General features: G+C 51.9%; 1 protein-coding gene across 1 annotated transcript in view; it reads right to left on the bottom strand.

The window, feature by feature from the left end:
• PLPP5 (phospholipid phosphatase 5) overlaps positions 1-4025 on the bottom strand; it is a 266283-nt gene extending 262258 nt beyond the window's left edge. Inside the window, exon 1 of the mRNA XM_069617937.1 lies at positions 3881-4025. The gene's annotated coding sequence lies outside the window, so the exon portion shown is untranslated. The remainder of the gene's footprint in view (positions 1-3880) is intronic.
• Between the last annotated feature and the right edge of the window lie 13104 nt (positions 4026-17129).

Raw genomic sequence — 17129 nt, 5'->3', positions numbered from 1 at the left:
GTGCACCTCCCTTGTCTTCTGGATACATTGTAATGCTTTTGTCTGAGCGAAGACTCAGAATTATGGCCAGCTTTCCTCTGTTAAGATTGTCAAATTATGTTTCATTATAAGATATTTTACCCAGATCTTTTAACACACGTGTGGAAAATATCAATCGCAGTATTTACATTAGAAGGGACAAACTTACCCTTCAATTTTAATGCTATGTAAGGTTCTCCTGCAATAGCTGTATAAGGAAGTTCACTATTCTCTAGTTTTGCAAAAAATATTTCAATCTCGATATACATACAAATTTGAACAAATCAATTTAAGTCTCAAACATGTCGGTACTGTATGTGGGAATTTCTGGCAAGCCTCACTGCTGCAGTGCACCATGTCAGATATATACAAGTTTTGTTGGACCAGGGATCACCCACTCTCCATCAAGTTTTTAAAAAACTACTGGACAGACCCACACAAACCAAAGAAAAAGGAATATCTGCGAAGCTTTGTGCCAACTTGTCTCTTATTTGGAGCGAACCCATCCAGCTGTGTTTGCGCTATAGGTGTTTGATTGAAGCACTTGAGGAAAAATTAATAGGAGTAGGCCAAATACATATTTTTTGTTTTCTTATTAAATTAGTAACCCGTTTATCAGTAACAGTTTGAAGACCCCGTGGCAGACAATGCTTGTGGAAAACTTGATCCAAATCAGTCCAGCGAGTCAGAAGTCACTAACAGTAGAATTTTAGGACAATCGATTGCAAATAGGTTTTATCTTAACTATAAGGCAGAGACTGCTGCGCTAAAATATAGTTCATAACTAAAAATGCAACTCTTTCAAGCACAATGCGCTCGAAATACAGTATTTCAAGCGCAATGGGCTTGAAATAGTTGAATTAAGCAAATAAGAACCCGGTCAACGGAAACCCTGAGGAAGTCATGAAGTGGCCAAAACACAAGTTGGTTGTTGTTTAAGTTTCTGAATGACAGATGAACATATACAACTATTATTGAAAAGCACAAGAGTGTTGGACTGACTATTGTATTTGAAATGTGATCCCAGGGCTATCAGGAGGGATACATGGGAGCAGGTAGCCTGGGTTTAACTGATTAACATTATATATATATTTGTGACTTTGGGTTTGTCACAAACTAACCAAAGATAGTGCAGGCCCACCCTGATAATACAGTAAGAATTTCATGTGAAAGTGTTAATCTTGAATCCAATGGTAGTGGGAGTTATCTCAACCTGATAATAGACCTATTTCAGTTTTTTCTCCCAGCCAAAACACACCCTTCTCGGATCTCCTTATGCTAGTTTTAGCAAGAAGTAACATCAAACGTTGTGCTTTATGGGGCATGTCAGAGTTATTTCATAGCAGTATTCTGAGAGTTAATTCCAGCTGCAAATGCTCTGCTGGTGTACTAAAATATATTAACCAAGTGTGCTTACAGCCCCTGATTTACAAGCAGTATGTGTGCCTTTCTGTTCTTTGCACTGACGTCCTGTTAAAAACAAGCATTAGAAAAGCCTGAATAGTTTTGGTTACGTATGGGTTACCTATAGTCAGGCACTACCATCATATGCCCAGGTATTTATTTTATTTTATTGTGCATTTGTAAGGCACTTATACATCAAGTAAATTGTGTTTCAAAGCGCCCAAAGGGAGGGGGTATGAGGATGAAAAACAAATACAACAATGAAAGATAGAGGCGGACCTACCACGCCTTGTGTGCATTCAGAACGTGCAAGTGCAGTGTATACATATCTTTTCCAGTTGTTGTCCATGTGGGGCCAGGCACAGGCCCGGCTGAAGAAGTTCAGGGGGCCCATTTCAACATGATGGTTGTGGGCTCCCTTGCTTGGAGCAGAAAACAGCCTGGGGCACCCATGGGGTGCATACATTATAATGGAGACAAATAGCTGCCAATTATCAAGGGACAGCCAACCAGCAGGGAGCTGAAACACTAAATGCCCACTGATTATCACCTGGATGTCTTTCAACACAGCATCCTCCACATCAGCCTCTTGCTAACAAAGAGGAATGTATAGCTTTTCAGTGGGCATCAAGTGTTTCAGATCACTGGCCGTCTCGTGATAATATGCAGTTATTAACTCCCCATTGTTTTTCTTTGCTGTAAATCTGTGCTTTGCGTGCTCATGTTACAAGCGTCATTTGCTAGAGCCCTTCAGGTTTCAGAAGGCCTCCAGCAAATGAAGCTTGTAAAGCAAGCGCTGCAAAGCACACATGACGAACTGATGGGCTCCAGCAAAGGAAGCTTCTAGCGCTGCAAAGCACACATTTAAAGCCCCAGACCGAAAATAATATAGAAAGGAATCTATTGCCGTATTATAATACTGCTGACTGGCAACATGGGAGCAGTTGCTAGGGGTACCCATGAGGTTTGAGCCCCCTTTCATATGAAAAACTTGAAAGGCCCTTACGCCATCCCTGGTAAGGAAGTTCCATTATGGCAACGCCTGGCAATTTGGCAAATGATTATCCAATGCCTGAGGCTGCACAAAAGCCAAAAATGTTGGCTTTACCCGTGCTTGTTCATGCTTGCAACAAACAAAATGTCTCACATAAACGACAAATAGATAACCTTCAAGAAGAGTAAGATTTCACGCTCCCAAAGGTTTGTCAACGGGAGTCGATAGCCCATTACGTACTGCAGTCTCCAAAGCCGGGGTCACCCCTGACTAGCCACAGCCACGCCAACTACTAAGGCAGCCTTTATACCCGAAGCACTGCACTGTTACACGGGGCTGCCTGCAGGTGTCAGCACTTCGAATTTTTTAAAAAAAGAGAAGGAATCGCAGTTTTTTTTTAAATAAGTCTAAGTACTGACACCTGCAGACAACCCGTGTAACCATGGCTTCGGCTACACGGGCTGTCGAATGACTGTACCCAGAAACAGGAGGAGTCCTGGAGGGCCCGGCTTTGCTATTGTTTCTGAGTAGAGTCATCTGGCAGCATGAAAGCCCTTTAACTGCCGGGCCCTTCAGGACTCCTCCTTTTTCTGCGTGAAGAGTCATTGTGCAGCAGACAGAATTTAGACTCAAGGAGCCTGTGGTTTTTAATGAAAGGGCTGCCTGCTGCGTCCTCCTTGAATGAAAGGGCTGCCTGCTGCGTCTGAGGGGCTGAGTGAACCAAAGGTAATACAATGACTCACTAATGGATGTCATATGAATGCATTTTCTTTCATTGTGTTTTCTTCAGTCTTGCTAAAACTGTTGTAAAACACAATGCTGTGGAGTGGAGGCAAGGAAGAACCCAGGTATGGTGTTTGAATGGGGTTTGGTGGGAATTGTCGGTGATATGGGGAGGGAGGGGGCAGAAAAGGGGGCGGGGCAGATTTTTTTTTAACGCTTAGACCACTGGGTAATAATGCCAGTGCGCCCCAGCCTCCCCCACCCAACTTAGGTGAGGGCTTTCTCGTTAGGGGCGTGCTTTACGCCCCCAACAGGAGTCCCCCCTCGATTTAGCATCCCACTTAAAGCACTGTCATACCTAAACTACACACACACAGACAGTTCCAATGGGTGCTAGCAGTGGTGTACTTGTCCCACATAATGAAGAGTTATGATCAGGTGAAATGCTTTTAGGGAAAATAGTAACACATTGCTCAGTGACTATTCAGTTGAGTACATAGTCTGGGCTGTACTTCTTAAATTAGGGGCAATTGGGAGTTTTGCAGGAATGGCGAAGGTCTCCTCACAAGCTCCACTTAATGTATCTGTTGAGTCGATGTGTCACTCAGGTGGAGGAGGTCTCTGCTTTGATAGGCGCAGATACCGATTTCCCTGAGAACACCAGCAGGGGACGCCACCGAGCACTCCCAAGTCAAACTGGACGACGGTGGTGGTGGTTAGCTGGGTAACCCCGGCGCTCACCTGTCTCATCCGCTCTCTCCGTTTGTTTCCGCCGGTCGCCAACGTTTTTATATTGGGGAGGAGCAGGGCCGCTAGACTCTCTTCTTTCCACATACGTGGCAGTGTCTAGTTCCCATCCGAGAAACGGACCATAGCAACGGCCCGCCTACTCTTCATCACGTGACTTTCTACGTCACCATTGTCATTTTCTGGAGTTTTTAAGTGTGGGCGGGAAGGCTCTGGTTGCCGATGCAAGTGAAACCGGAATCTGCGTGCTTTTTGGCTTGCAGGGGTTACGGTGGGCATTTTCTCCGGGATACCGGGAATGTTTCTGCAAGACCCCCAACGGAGCGTCTGACTTCGTCTTGTCCCTCATCCTCATTTTTGTAGAATCAGCAGAAACAATCTCTCTGCTCTTGGCTGGCTGAGAATATCATTTGCATTTTCTTCGGGATACTGTCAACGTTCCTGCAAGAGACCAGATTGAGACAAGGGAGCGGAAAATTACATTTACTTTAAACATCATGTTCAGTTATTCAACGTGAAGGGTCTGGAGGGCTGAGAAAAGGGACAGTGCATAGCGGCGTTTAACTGATCAAAGGGGCTAATAGAGTAATTTTAATGTTTGATGAGGGTGTGTTTAGGATGGGTGGTTTTAGAGGGGGTCGGCTGAGGCTATCTTTGTTGTTCTGGAGAGGAACATGGGCTTCTTGTGGGTCTGCAAGGCTGAAGGGGCAACTTGCTATGATATATTTTCTTTGTATCAAGTGTTTCAAAGATCGACGAGGCAGGAGAGGGGAACAAAATGGAAAGTGCTAAGCAGGGTGTGACGTGCCAGTCACGAATGGCGCATGCGCGAGCCTCGTTTGGGCTACACGCATGCGTGTTTGAATAAATCACGCCCGTGCGGACAGTTGCCGCGGGGACGCGGAAGGGCACACAGCGCGTCCCGTGTCTTCTTGTGTGCCTGCGTGTATGCAAGCGTGAGTGAGGTGTGGCCCGAGGCACGGGCGCACACATAAGATCTGGTGACAAAGCGGGATGCAAGCGGAGCGTGTATTGACATAACGCTGCGTGTCAATCTTCGTAACGTTACACCGATGCGTATCACGAACCCGGCGCGAGCAGAGCGGATGTGTAAAAATTGGACATGTACTTTACTGCAACTGGGGAAACCGACGACGACGCAAAGAAGGCCACTCTCCTGTACTCTGCGGGCATGGACGTTCTGCGCATTTATGAGTCCTTTAACCTGCAGGTAGTCACCTATGACGCTGTAAAGACTGCCTTAGAGAATCATTTCATTCCGTTGTCCAACGTAGACTACGAGAGATTTCTGTTTTGTGGTGAAAAACAGCGGGAAGAGGAGTCACTTGACCAGTTCTGCGCTCGCCTGCGACAAATGGCCACAACGTGTCGATGGGACAACGATGAGTCGATGATCAGAGATCAAGTCATCCAAGGGTGTGGCTCAGGCAAGCTACGAAGGCAAGTGTTGAGGGAGCCTGGTTGGACTCTGCAACAGATCTTGGACAGTGGAAGGACCTATGAACTGGCAGAATCGAGGGGTGCTAAAATGGACGCGGCGGTGCGTCTGGGAAAGTCAGAAGAAGCGTTTGCAGTTGGAAAACAGTTGATGTCAAAAGACAAGTGGGGCCAGAAACGCCAGGAAGCTGGTCCGCTGGAGGGCCGGCATCTATTTGCCAATACTGTGGATATGACTTGCTGCACTCTGAAGAGTGTCCCGCCAAATCGAGATCCTGTGGCAGATGCAACGGACCCGGACAATATGCCCGGATGTGTCGCGCTCCCGCTCCAGTGTCTATACAGAGGGGCCCGGCCAGGGCACGTGGTGGTGGTTCAAGGGGGCAGAGGAGCATTGCAGCATTAGAACAGGAGATGCAGAGGCTTAATATGGCCGAGGAGGAAGATGAAGAAGATGAAGTGTTCTTCATTTCGAGCATAGTCACAGGGGCGAGGAAAAAGAGACAGCCCAAATGTGTCGTGGATATTCAGGGGGTGCCGACACAAGTGCTGATAGACACAGGGGCCTCAGTGTGCGTGCTTGTCTTCGATCATTACCAGTCAATCCCGGGACCACCGGCGCTGGATGCTTCGACAGCGAAAATGTTCACGTTTGGCGGGGATACACCACTCCCCATGAAGGGCGTTTTCGTTGCGCCTGTGTCCAAGGGCGGCAAGACCATAAAAGCCAGATTTTTCGTCACGGATGTGAGCCCTCACTCTCTGCTCAGCTGTGCAGCATCAGAGGCCCTGGACCTAGTGCATTTTGCGTGGGAGGTCTACCAAGTGGGCATCGACCAGCTGCTGGACAGGTTCTCAGGCATTTTTAAAGGAGTGGGAAAGTTGAAGGCTCCCCCGGTGCGTCTGCACATTGACAAAACCATCAGGCCTACGTCTCTCAAGCATCGACGGATCCCGTTTCACCTCCGAGAGAAGGTGGAGGAGGAGCTCTGCTCACTTGTTCAGATGGACATTATTGAAAGGGTGAAAGGCCCGACGCCCTGAGATTCACCCATCGTGGTCGCCCCCAAGCCAAAACAGCCCGGAGCGGTGCGCATCAGCGTAGATATGCGCCTCCCCAATGCCGCCATTTAGAGGGAGAGACACATTATGCCCACTCTTGAGGATATCATAGGAGAACTGCAGGGCGCAAGAGTTTTCTCGAAGTTAGATCTACGGGCGGGCTATCATCAGCTTGAGCTCCACCCAGACTCAAGATTTATCACAACCTTTACGACGGATGAGGGCCTCTATCAGTTCAAGCGCCTGAGCTTCGGCATTTCATCTGCTGCCGAAGTCTTCCAGAACACCATCAGGGGGGCGCTGGTAGGTCTCAAAGGCGTTTTGAATATGAGTGATGACATTTTCGTGTTTGCCGAATCTGAGACAGAGCACATGAAGAGACTGGAGTGCACACTGAAGAGGTTGGACGATTTGGGACTTACACTAAACCGTGAAAAATGTGAGTTTTTCAAAGATAGGATTGGGGTTTTTGGTTTCATCTTTCACGCCAGCGGTGTGTCGCCCGATCCGGCTAAGATCAAGGACATTCGAGAGGCCGCAGCACCCCAATCCCCCACGGAGGTGAGGAGCTTCTTGGGGATGGTAAACTACTGTGGGCGCTTCATTAAGGGTTTGGCCTCCTTGTCGGAACCCCTCAGGGCGTTGACCAGGAATGACGCCGTATGGATGTGGGAAAGGAAAGAACAGGAGGCATTTCAGGTCCTCAAGAATGCCCTATCCGATGGGGACACCATGACGTACTTTAACCCTTCGGTGGAATCTGAGATCGTTGTTGATGCCAGTCCCGTGGTTGTTGGGGCGGTGCTGCTGCAGCCAGACAAGAGAGGGGACATGCGACCCATCGCTTATGCGAGCAAGGCGCTTTCGGACACGGAGAAGCGATACTTGCAAATTGAAAGAGAGGCTCTGGCCATTCTATGGGGCTGTCGCCATTTTCGCCTCTACATCCTGGGTAAGCCTGTTGTGGTCGTGACCGACCATAAGCCTTTGCTGCCCATCCTGTCGGGCGTGTCATCGAAGCCGCCGCCCAGAATTGAGGGATGGATGTTGGCCCTGATGGAATACGGGGTTCGACTCGTGGACAGACCGGGGACCAATAACCCGGCGGACTATCTATCACGACACCCCAGCACTGGGAGTGTGGAAAAGAGCGAGGAGGTGTCTGACTGTCAAGGGCTACTCTGTCACGTGGTGGAGGGTGCGTTACCGGTGGCGCTGTCGAGACTCGCCATAGCGACTGAATCGTCCAAGGATGAGGTGTTCCACATCATCAAGGCGGCAGTGAGAAGTGGCGACTGGAGAGAGGTACTGCGGAATAACTCCAGGCGGCAGGCAGATGCCCAAAAGGACCTTCAGGCACTCTGGAGGGTAAGGGATGAGCTGTCCATTTCTGATGACGGATTACTGCTGAGAGGGAGGCAAATCGTTATCCCACAGGCACTAAGGAATCGTGTCCTGGAGTTAGCGCACATTGGACATCAAGGGGTTGTTAAGACCAAAGCGAGGCTCCGACCCAAGGTATGGTTCCCTGATCTGGAAGGTATGGTCGAGCGTTTTGTGAGAAGGTGTTTGCCATGTCAAGCAGCAACTCCAGGGGAGAAGGCTCCAACGATCAGCTCCATGGAACGGAGCGAAAAGCCCTGGGGAACTGTCCATATGGATTTTGGATCGACAGGTCGGGGCATGTATTTCTTAGTGGCGGTAGACCAATGGTCAAGGTATCCTGAGGTGGAGGTGGTGCAATCCACAGCAACGGAGTATACCACTAGAGCCCTAGACAAAATGTTTGCGACACACGGCTTCCCGGAAATACTATGCTCCGACAATGGACCTCCATTTACCGGCAGTCAGTTCGCCCAATACCTCAGGAAAGGGGCATGCATCACCGCAGAGTATCACCTCTGTGGCCTCGCGCTAATGGGGAAGCCGAAAGGCTAATACGTACGTTGAACAAAGTGCTAAGGATATCCGCTAATGGGGGTGAGGACCTCCCGACGAAGCTTGTGGAATTCCTAAGACAGTACCGGACCACCCCCCACCAGTCAACAGGGGTTGCTCCCGCTGAAGCTCTGTTTGGACGCTGTCCCCGTGGCATGATACCGGAAATGGAGGGCCGAGGACCAGGGGTCATCGACAACGAGAAAGTAAGAGAGGAGCGTGCCGTACGTAATCAGAGAGAGAGTGAGAGAAGAGGTCTACAAGACAAAGAAGTGTGTGTAGGTGATTCAGTGTTAGTCCGGAACCGTCACCCAGAGGGCAAACTGTCTTTGCCATATGATTCTAACCCGTGGACAGTCACGCACGTGAAAGGGACCATGGTGACAGCGGCCTGTGAACGTGGCATTGTCACCCGCAACAGATCTTTTAAAAAAAAATAGATACTTCATCGAAGACTCTTGATCCGAGGGAGAGCCCCTACCCAGAAGCGATCCCAGAGGGTCCAGCCGAGGACGCCCCGAGGGTTGCCGTCCCATCTGGAGACAATCCCAGCGGAACTACGCCAAGTACCTCGAGGTATCCAGTGCGAAGAGACCGCAGACCGCCTGCTCACCTCAAGGAGTACGTCCTGGACTCGGGAGACTGAGCCGAGGTCACAGCAGACTTCTAACTGGTTGGGTTAATCATTTTGTGTTCGCAGTTTGCACTGTTGTTGTAGCATAATGTTATGTTGTGTTTTTCGTTAAAGAAAAAAAGGGATGTGACGTGCCAGTCACGAATGGCGCATGCGCGAGCCTCGTTTGGGCTACGCGCATGCGTGTTTGAATAAATCACGCCCGTGCGGACAGTTGCCGCCGGGAGGCGGAAGGGCACACAGCGCGTCCCGTGTCTTGTGTGCCTGCGTGTATGCAAGCGTGATTGAGGTGCAGCCCGAGGCACGGGCGCACCATAACACAGGGGATAAAAACAACTGGTAGTGCAGCCAGTAGGGTGACACGTGCAGGGTTTAACACGCAGACAAGGGGTGCCTGATAAGTGCAGGCAAGGGGACTGTAGGGTTTCAGATACAGACCCAAGTGCAGGGTTGCCAGGAGGCAGTGCAAGTGAGTGGGTGGGTGTTTCGGTAGAGACCTGAGCCCGAAGTCGGGGGAGGTGGTAACCAGGTGCAGGGTACCGAAGCAGGTGTGGAGGGAGGATGGGCATTATGGCATTGGTCTAGAGGGCGGGATGGGGCATCTTGGTGGGGTCTGAATGGTTTGATAGGGGATCGCTGGTGTGGGTCTGGCGGGATGGGGTTGTTAGGCAGAATCCTGTGCAGTGCCCTTAGGGACCACTACACACAATTAAGACTACAGGTGGCAATACAAGTTTTACCTTTGGTACAACCCTGTACTACTATGTTAAAGTGGTAGCAGTAGCAGAGCAGCCAGACTTATCTCAAGAGTATATGAGCAATAGCAGAGATTACACAAAGGGACCACAATTAGTGACTGAGGCAAACAATGACTCAAGGTTTCAGGTCAAAAATATAAGTACATTTATTTTTAAACCGTTTGTTATAAACACAACACTTCTATTAATTCAAAATCAAACGTAAAATACACTACAGCCAACAAATTCACTGTGGTACACTCTAACTCAAGGTAAGTACCCTATGTTTTAACGGAACGGTGTTGTGAAACAAAAGACGTTACCGGGAATACACTTGCAATCACTTTTTGACAGTAGTGACAGTTCGGTCTTACTAAAGAAATGTTACCAGGGCAAAAACACACTTAGCACCTGAGTTAACCAGAGAGAGTTGGGGGCAAAAATCATAGGCAATACTTTTGTCAAGGCAGAGTCAGAGAACACTCGTTGACAGAAATTCAAGAGTCAATAGGCTGGAGCCAGTGTCAAGTGGAACCAGGTTCCTGTTGTCGAGGATCACACAGTCGGACAGTTCACGATTCAATGTAGCCAGGAGTACTTAGATATTGTCAACAGAGGAAGCAAAAGTTATAAGAAGGAGGAAAGACAAGGGCAAGCCTTGGAGACGAAGAAAAGGAATTCACCCTAATTCCTCAAGCAGAACACAGTACCTTATTCAATGAAATGGTGGTGCCACAGCAATTGTTCCTGGTAGTTTCCTGCAGACCCACGGTTCCTGGAGCTTCGGTACGAAGGAGGACGTCTGGAGGGGTCTGCACCACACAGGGATGAAGCCGGCAGCAGCGACAGTGGATAAAAGGTGCGCTCCTTAAAAACAGGAGAGGCTCTTCAGATGGCTATCCGGACCACTACAGCAGCGTGCAGCGATTTCGACCAAGAAGAGGATCCTCTGGCTGTAGAAGATGAGCTGGTTATCCCCACCAGGCTCAAGGGAAGAAGACTCTGGACTGGATCTTCTCTGGTCGTCGAAGGGTAGATAGCTCAGGACTGCAGCAGGGCTTCACCGGGACGGGGTAGTTGCAGCAGCCGTCTTCTCCACTTCTCTTCGGTTCCTTGTAGTTCCAGTGGCGACTCTGACTTCTAGCCCAAGAGACCTGCCTTTTATGCGAAAGTCCCCCATTCACACAGCCTGGCTGTCAATCACGCAGCAGGGGGGTTGTCCAGCCCGGACAACCACCTCAGCCAATCATGGCAAAGTGCGACTTGGGTTTCCTAGGATACCCTGTGCAGGGGGTGACTACACCCCTCCCTCACATTCAGCCCACCTAGACACCCAGGCGCCTGGAGGAGGGCTTCTTGGCAGAAGCCCGCCAAAAGACAGTGAACAAAGAAGACCAACCTGGTTTGCCGCGCAAAGTAAAACAAAAGAAGGACTTTAACAAAAAGAAATGGCGAATAAACCCGACCGGAGCCAAAAGAAAAGGCATTTGGTCAAGCGGGTTTAAGTTCGAGGCTAATACAATAGCCCACAATACTACCACGTTTATGTAAGATAACCGCGGTAGAAAAGTTTAGGGTAGATACCACTGCCACCAGCCAAGTATAAATGTTAAAGAAGCGAAAGAATGCTCTAGGAGGTACTGATAAAAAGAGCTAAGGATTAACCCTTTCCAGTACTCCATGTAAGATGGGGTGTACTGGATATGTGGTTAAATGACTAGGTAAAGTTAATGGCAACTTTACCTTCTTCTGGGGGACAGTAGTCGGCCTCAGAAATGGAGTCGGTGGGAAGTCTTAAAGACAACCCTGTGTCACTGCACTGAAGGTGCTGTGTAACACAAAAAAGTAGGGGGCTACTGAAGTGGTGTACTCCAGAGTCCACAATCACAAAAGCAGATGAAATACACATGGCAAAAACACAGGTAAGAGTGGGAAAAAAAGGCAAACTCTTACCGAGTGAAAAAATAACTCCAGAAATCCAGCAAAGCTGCTGGGGGACTCACTAGGTGAGGGAAATTAGCCATAAAATGAGAATTCTCCCTAACGGGTACATTGGTGTGGGTCTGGAGGGAGGGATATGGACACAGTGGTGTGGGTCGGGAGGGATAGGGACACAGTGGTGTGGGTCTGGAGGGAAGGATGGGTTACATCGGGGAGGGATGGGGCACATTGGTGTGGGTCTGGGGGAGGGATAGGACACATCGGCGTGGGTCTGCAGGGAGGGATGGGGCACAGTGGGTCTGGAGTGCAGTATGGGGGCATCTTGGAAAGATCTTCAATGGGTGGATGGGGGCACATTGGTGTTGGTCTGAAACGGGTATGGGCCATCTGTTGGTCTGGAGGGTGGCATGGGTCATCTAGGTGTGGGTTGGGAGGGTGGGATGGAGCATTTTGGTGTGGCTCTGGAGGGGATGGGGACACATTGGTGTGGGGGGAATGAGGGAGATTGGTCTGGGGAAGGGATGGTTCATCTAGGTGTGGGTCTGGAGGGTGGGATGGGGGCATCTTGCGAGTGGATGCCAGGATGGTGGCATTTTAGGGTTTGCAATGGATGGGGCACATTGGTGTCGGTCTGGAACAGGTATGGGGCATCTGTTGGTGTGGAGGGTGCGATGAGGCAGCCTGGTGTGGGTGGGCTGGGGACATCTGTGTGCATCTGGAGTGTGGGATGGGGGCATCTTGGTGTGGGTTTGATGGGAGGGGTGGGCACATTGGTCTGGGGGAGGGATGGGGCACATGGGTGTGGGGAGGGACGGGGCACATTGGTGTGGGAGGGATGGGGCATCCTGGTTTGGGTTAGATGGGGACATTGGTATGGGTCTGGAGGGAGGGGATGGCGGCATCTTGGTGGGGTCTGCAATGGATGGGGGCACATTGGTGTTGGTCTGAAGCAGGTATGAGGCATCTGTTGGTCTGGAGGGTGGCATGGGTAATCTAGGTGTAGGCTGGGAGGGTGGGATGGGGCATCATGTGGGTCTGGAGGGAGGAGATGGGGGCACATTGGTGTGGGTTTGATGGGAGGGATGGGGGACATTGGTCTGTGTCTGGGGGAGGGATGGAGGGCACATTGTGGGCCTGGGGGGAGGGATGGTTCCTGGTGGGCAGGATCTTGCTGTGTGGATGGAGGGATGGTGGCATCTTGGTGGGGTCTGCAATGGATGAGGGCACATTGGTGTCAGTCTGGAACAGGTTTGGGCCATCTGTTGGTCTGGAGGGTGGGATGGAGAGAGACACCTGTGTTCATCTGGCGGGTGTGATGGGGAATCTTGGTGTGGCTCTGGAGGGAGTGGATGGAGGCAAATTGGTGTTGGTTTGATGGGAGGGATGGGGCATCCTGGTTTGGGTTTGATGGGGACATCTGAGTGGGTCTGGAGGGAGGGGATGGGGCAAATTGTTGTGGGTTTGATGGGAGGGGTGGGCACATTGGTCTCGGAGGGATATCGGCACATTGGTGTGGGTCTGTGGAGGGACAGGGCACATTGGTGTGGGTCTGCAGGGAGGGATGGGGCATCCTGGTTTGGTGGGGACATCAGTGTGGCTCGGGAGAGTATGGGGGCACATTGGTCTGGGGAGGGATGGGGCATATTGGTGTGGGTCTGGAGTGAGGGATGGTGGTGCCTTGGGGTCTGCAATGGATGGGGGCACATTGGTGTCAGTCTGGAACAGGTATTGGGCATGGGTCATCTAGGTGTGGGCTGGGAGGGTGGGAAGGGCCATCTTGGTGTGGGTCTGGAGGGAGGCAATGGGGGCACATTGGTGTGGGTTTGATGGGAGGGATGTGGGACATTGGTCTGTGTCTGAGGGAGGGATGGGGGCACATTGTGGGCCTGGGGGAAGGGGTGGTTCATCTAGGTGTGGGCCTGGAGGGCAGGATGGGGGCATCATGCTGTGTGGATGTAGGGATCGTGGCATCTTGGTGGGGAACATTGGTGTCGGTCTGGAACAGGTATGGGGCATCTGTTGGTCTGGGGAGGGGGCATCCTGGTGTTGGTGGGATGGGGACATCTCTACATCTGGAGGGTAGGATGGTAGCATCTTGGTGTGGCTCTGGAGGGAGTGGATGGAGGCACATTGGTGTTGGTTTGATGGGAGGGATAGGGCGCATTGGTGTGGGTTTGATGGGAGGGATGGGGCACATTGGCGTGGGTCTGGGGGGAGGGATGGGGCATCTTGCTTTGTGGCGGGACTGATGGTGGCATCTTGGGGGGTCTGCAATGGATGAGGGGACATTTGTGTTGGTATGGGGCATCTGTTGTTCTGGAGGGTGGTATGGGTCATCTTGGTGCTGGGAGGGTGGGATGGGGCATCTTGGTGTGGGTGCACAGGGAAATCTGTGTGCATCTGGAGAGTGGGATAGGGCATCTTTGTGTGGGTCTGGAGCGAGGGGTGGGGCATCTTGGTGTGGGTCTGGGAGGGATGGAGCACATTTGTCTGGGTCTGAAGGATGGGATAGAGCATCTTGGTGTGCGGAGATGGATATCTTGGGAGTCTGGAGAACAGGATGGGGCATCTGCCTGTGTGGAGGGAGGACGGGGCATTATGGTATGGGTCTCAGGGGATTGCTGGCATCTTGGTGGGGTCTGGCATGGAGGGTTGGTGGCATCTTGGAGGGCTCTGGAATGGAGGGATGGGGCATATTGGTATGGGTCGGAGGGAGGGATGGGGCACATAGGTGTGGGTCTGGAGGGAGGGATGGGGACATTGTTATGGGTGTGAAGGGAGGCATGGGACACATTGGTGTGGGTCTGGAGGGAGGGATGGGGCACATTAGTGTGGGTCTGGAGGGAGGAATGGGAGCTCATTGGTTAGGGAGGGATGTGGGCATCTTGCTTTGTGGAGGGAGGATGGGGCATCATGGTATGGGTCTTGATGAAGGGATGGGGCACCTTGGTTGAGTCCGGATCGAAGGGGGGCATCGTTGATCTGGAATGGAGGGACAGGGCATATAATGGGGGCATGTCAGGGAATGATGGAGCATGTGGGTTTGATCGAGGGCTGGAGCACTCTGGTGGGAAGGAAGGGGGCATCTGGGTGTGAATGGAGGGATGGGGTATGGTTGTCTGGAGAGAAGGATGTTGGTGAATGGGAGGGATGGGAGCACGTGTGTGTCGAAGGGATGGGGTAATCCGGGTGTGGGTAGAGAAAGACGGTGGATGGCGCCATCTGAGTGTGAGTCTGGAGGAAGAGGTGAAGCATATGATGTGGCTCTGGAGGGAGGGGTGGAGCATCTTGGTGTAGTTATGGAGGGACTGAAGTTGGTGTCTTTGTGTGGGTTTGGGGGGAGGTGGCATTTGAATCTGGAACCTGGGTTTGGAAGAAGAAATGGGGCATTTGAGTGTGAAATGGGACATGTAGGGCTGGGGTATCTGCTTGTGAGTGAGGGTATGAAGGATCATTAACAGTGGAGTAGCCGGAGGGAGAGCCCCAGGCCCGACCTCGGTTGCGTCCCAAACACGCATGCCTGGGGCACCCCTCAAGCCTTGGTCCAGCCAGCAGGGTGGTCCAAGGAGCATGGGCAACCAGGCGCCAGAGAGTGGGATTCCCTTCCACCTGAGGGGGGTCTGCGACCCAGCAGATGGACGGGGACGGCTGGCATGATTTGGTTAACCTGCTGGGGGTGTCCCTACCACGCACTGGAGAGAGAGCACCGCGCCCCCCCTCACCAAGCCAGCTGCTGCACCGGCCTGTGGCACACGCTCCTCTCTCTGACCCACCAGCGGGCGGGGTTTGGTGGGCGCACCCTGGTCGGCAGGGAAACCTGGCTGTTCTAGAGCGACGTCTCACCAGGTAGACAGGAACCCGGCACGCCAGGCGCTAGCCCTGAGCCATGGCACAGCAGGCTTATTCGACCGGAGGGCATCGAGGTTCCAGCTGCCCATCAGTGGGCAAGCGATGGCCAGGCCCGCTGGCGCAGCGGGCGACCTTCCCTCTTGCCCAGGTACCTGGAGCTCGGCCCCGTGCAGCCGGGCTGGGGTTTGAAGACTATCGGTCCCACTTGACCCCTTGCCCGTGCTGTCTCTGGCCTGCCTCTCCAACTCCCCCCCCTCCCCTGAAAGGGGAGCAGAGGGGGTCAGGGAAGGAGGAGTGGGTCAGGCCAGGTGGGCCGGCGGCAGAACGGCCTGCCTCCATCCCCGTGGAAAGTACTGCAGGCACAGGGTAGGCTTCCTGGGCTGAGGGCCTGGATTAATTAATTTTTTTTAAACTGTTTATTTTTGCAACAGAGCAGAGTGAATACATTACAAATAAATAAATATTATCGCATGGCAATCAACTTCCCAACCTCCCCTGTCCCGCTGCCCATCCGCCCCCCCCTCCGTCGACTCCATCCCGACCTGAGTTCCTGAATACCCTCTGTTTCTTCCTCTACTCGGATAGTCTCTGTCCCCTCCAGGATTCTCGCAGCATTCCGGGGTAGGTAGGTTAGGGCTGGGAACTTTCGGTTATAGTCTAGGAATGGGGCCCAAGTGTCCTGGAAACAATGCAGAGTCCCGGCTCTGGCCACCATTATCTTCTCTGCAATCAGGATGTCGCACATCTTCCCGCACCACAGCGCCACCAGCGGACCCTCAGTGGACTTCCATGTGCGGGCCACCACAATCCGCGCTGCCAGCAGGCATTGAGTCAGGAGTGTAGCTTTTCTTCCCGATCTTGGGTAGCACCCCGTGGCCCCCAGAAGGATAGGTTCAGGTTCGAGTGGGATTACCTTCTGGGTAATGTCTGCGAATATGGCTACGCATTGTGACCAAAAAAGTTGAACCTTTGGGCATGCCCACCACATGTGGTAGAAGGAGCCTGGCTGTCCACATAGTCTCCAGCAGGCGGGGCTCAGAGCCCGGTTTATATGATGGAACCTTAGGGCGGGGGTAGTACCAGCGCAGTAAGAGTTTGAATGCACATTCTCGGTTTGTGATGCAAGAGGACGCTGAGTGAGTTCGCGACCAGATGTTCACCCAGTTTTGGTCAGTTAGCGCGTGCCCTAAGTCTGCCTCCCACTGGGCCATAGCTTGGGTCTTGGAAATGAGAAAGTCTCCCCAAAAGCGTTTGTATAAGGCCGAGATCCTTCCTTGAGTGGGGAGATCCTGCAAAGTTAGTTCAAGTGGCGAGGGTGTGCGCGTTGCTGCATGCCAGGTTTGCGGGTGGGAGCACCAGCGTCGAAGCTGAATATAAGTGAATCTGTCTGCTTCCTTCAGCTGAAAATTCTCTTTGCATTGTTCAAATGTTCGGGTGTGGCCTTCCATGAAAAGTTGGCCCAGTGACTCTAGGCCTCCCCGGATCCAGTTCCTGAAGTTGTGGGGTTTGGTGGCGGGGGCGAAGGAGGGGTTCATAAAGACTGGGGAGACGGAGCTTATGCCCTTTGTGATTTTTTGTCGCCGCGCCTAGTCCCATACCTTCAGCGTGTGTTTGGTCGAAAGTA

Source organism: Ambystoma mexicanum, chromosome 10 (assembly GCF_040938575.1).
Source record: "Ambystoma mexicanum isolate Mex_15411 chromosome 10, UKY_AmexF1_1, whole genome shotgun sequence".
In the NCBI taxonomy this organism is placed as follows: domain Eukaryota; kingdom Metazoa; phylum Chordata; class Amphibia; order Caudata; family Ambystomatidae; genus Ambystoma; species Ambystoma mexicanum.
The sequence above is the reverse complement of the archived record's forward strand: the minus strand, read 5'-3'. Positions and strand labels throughout refer to the sequence as shown.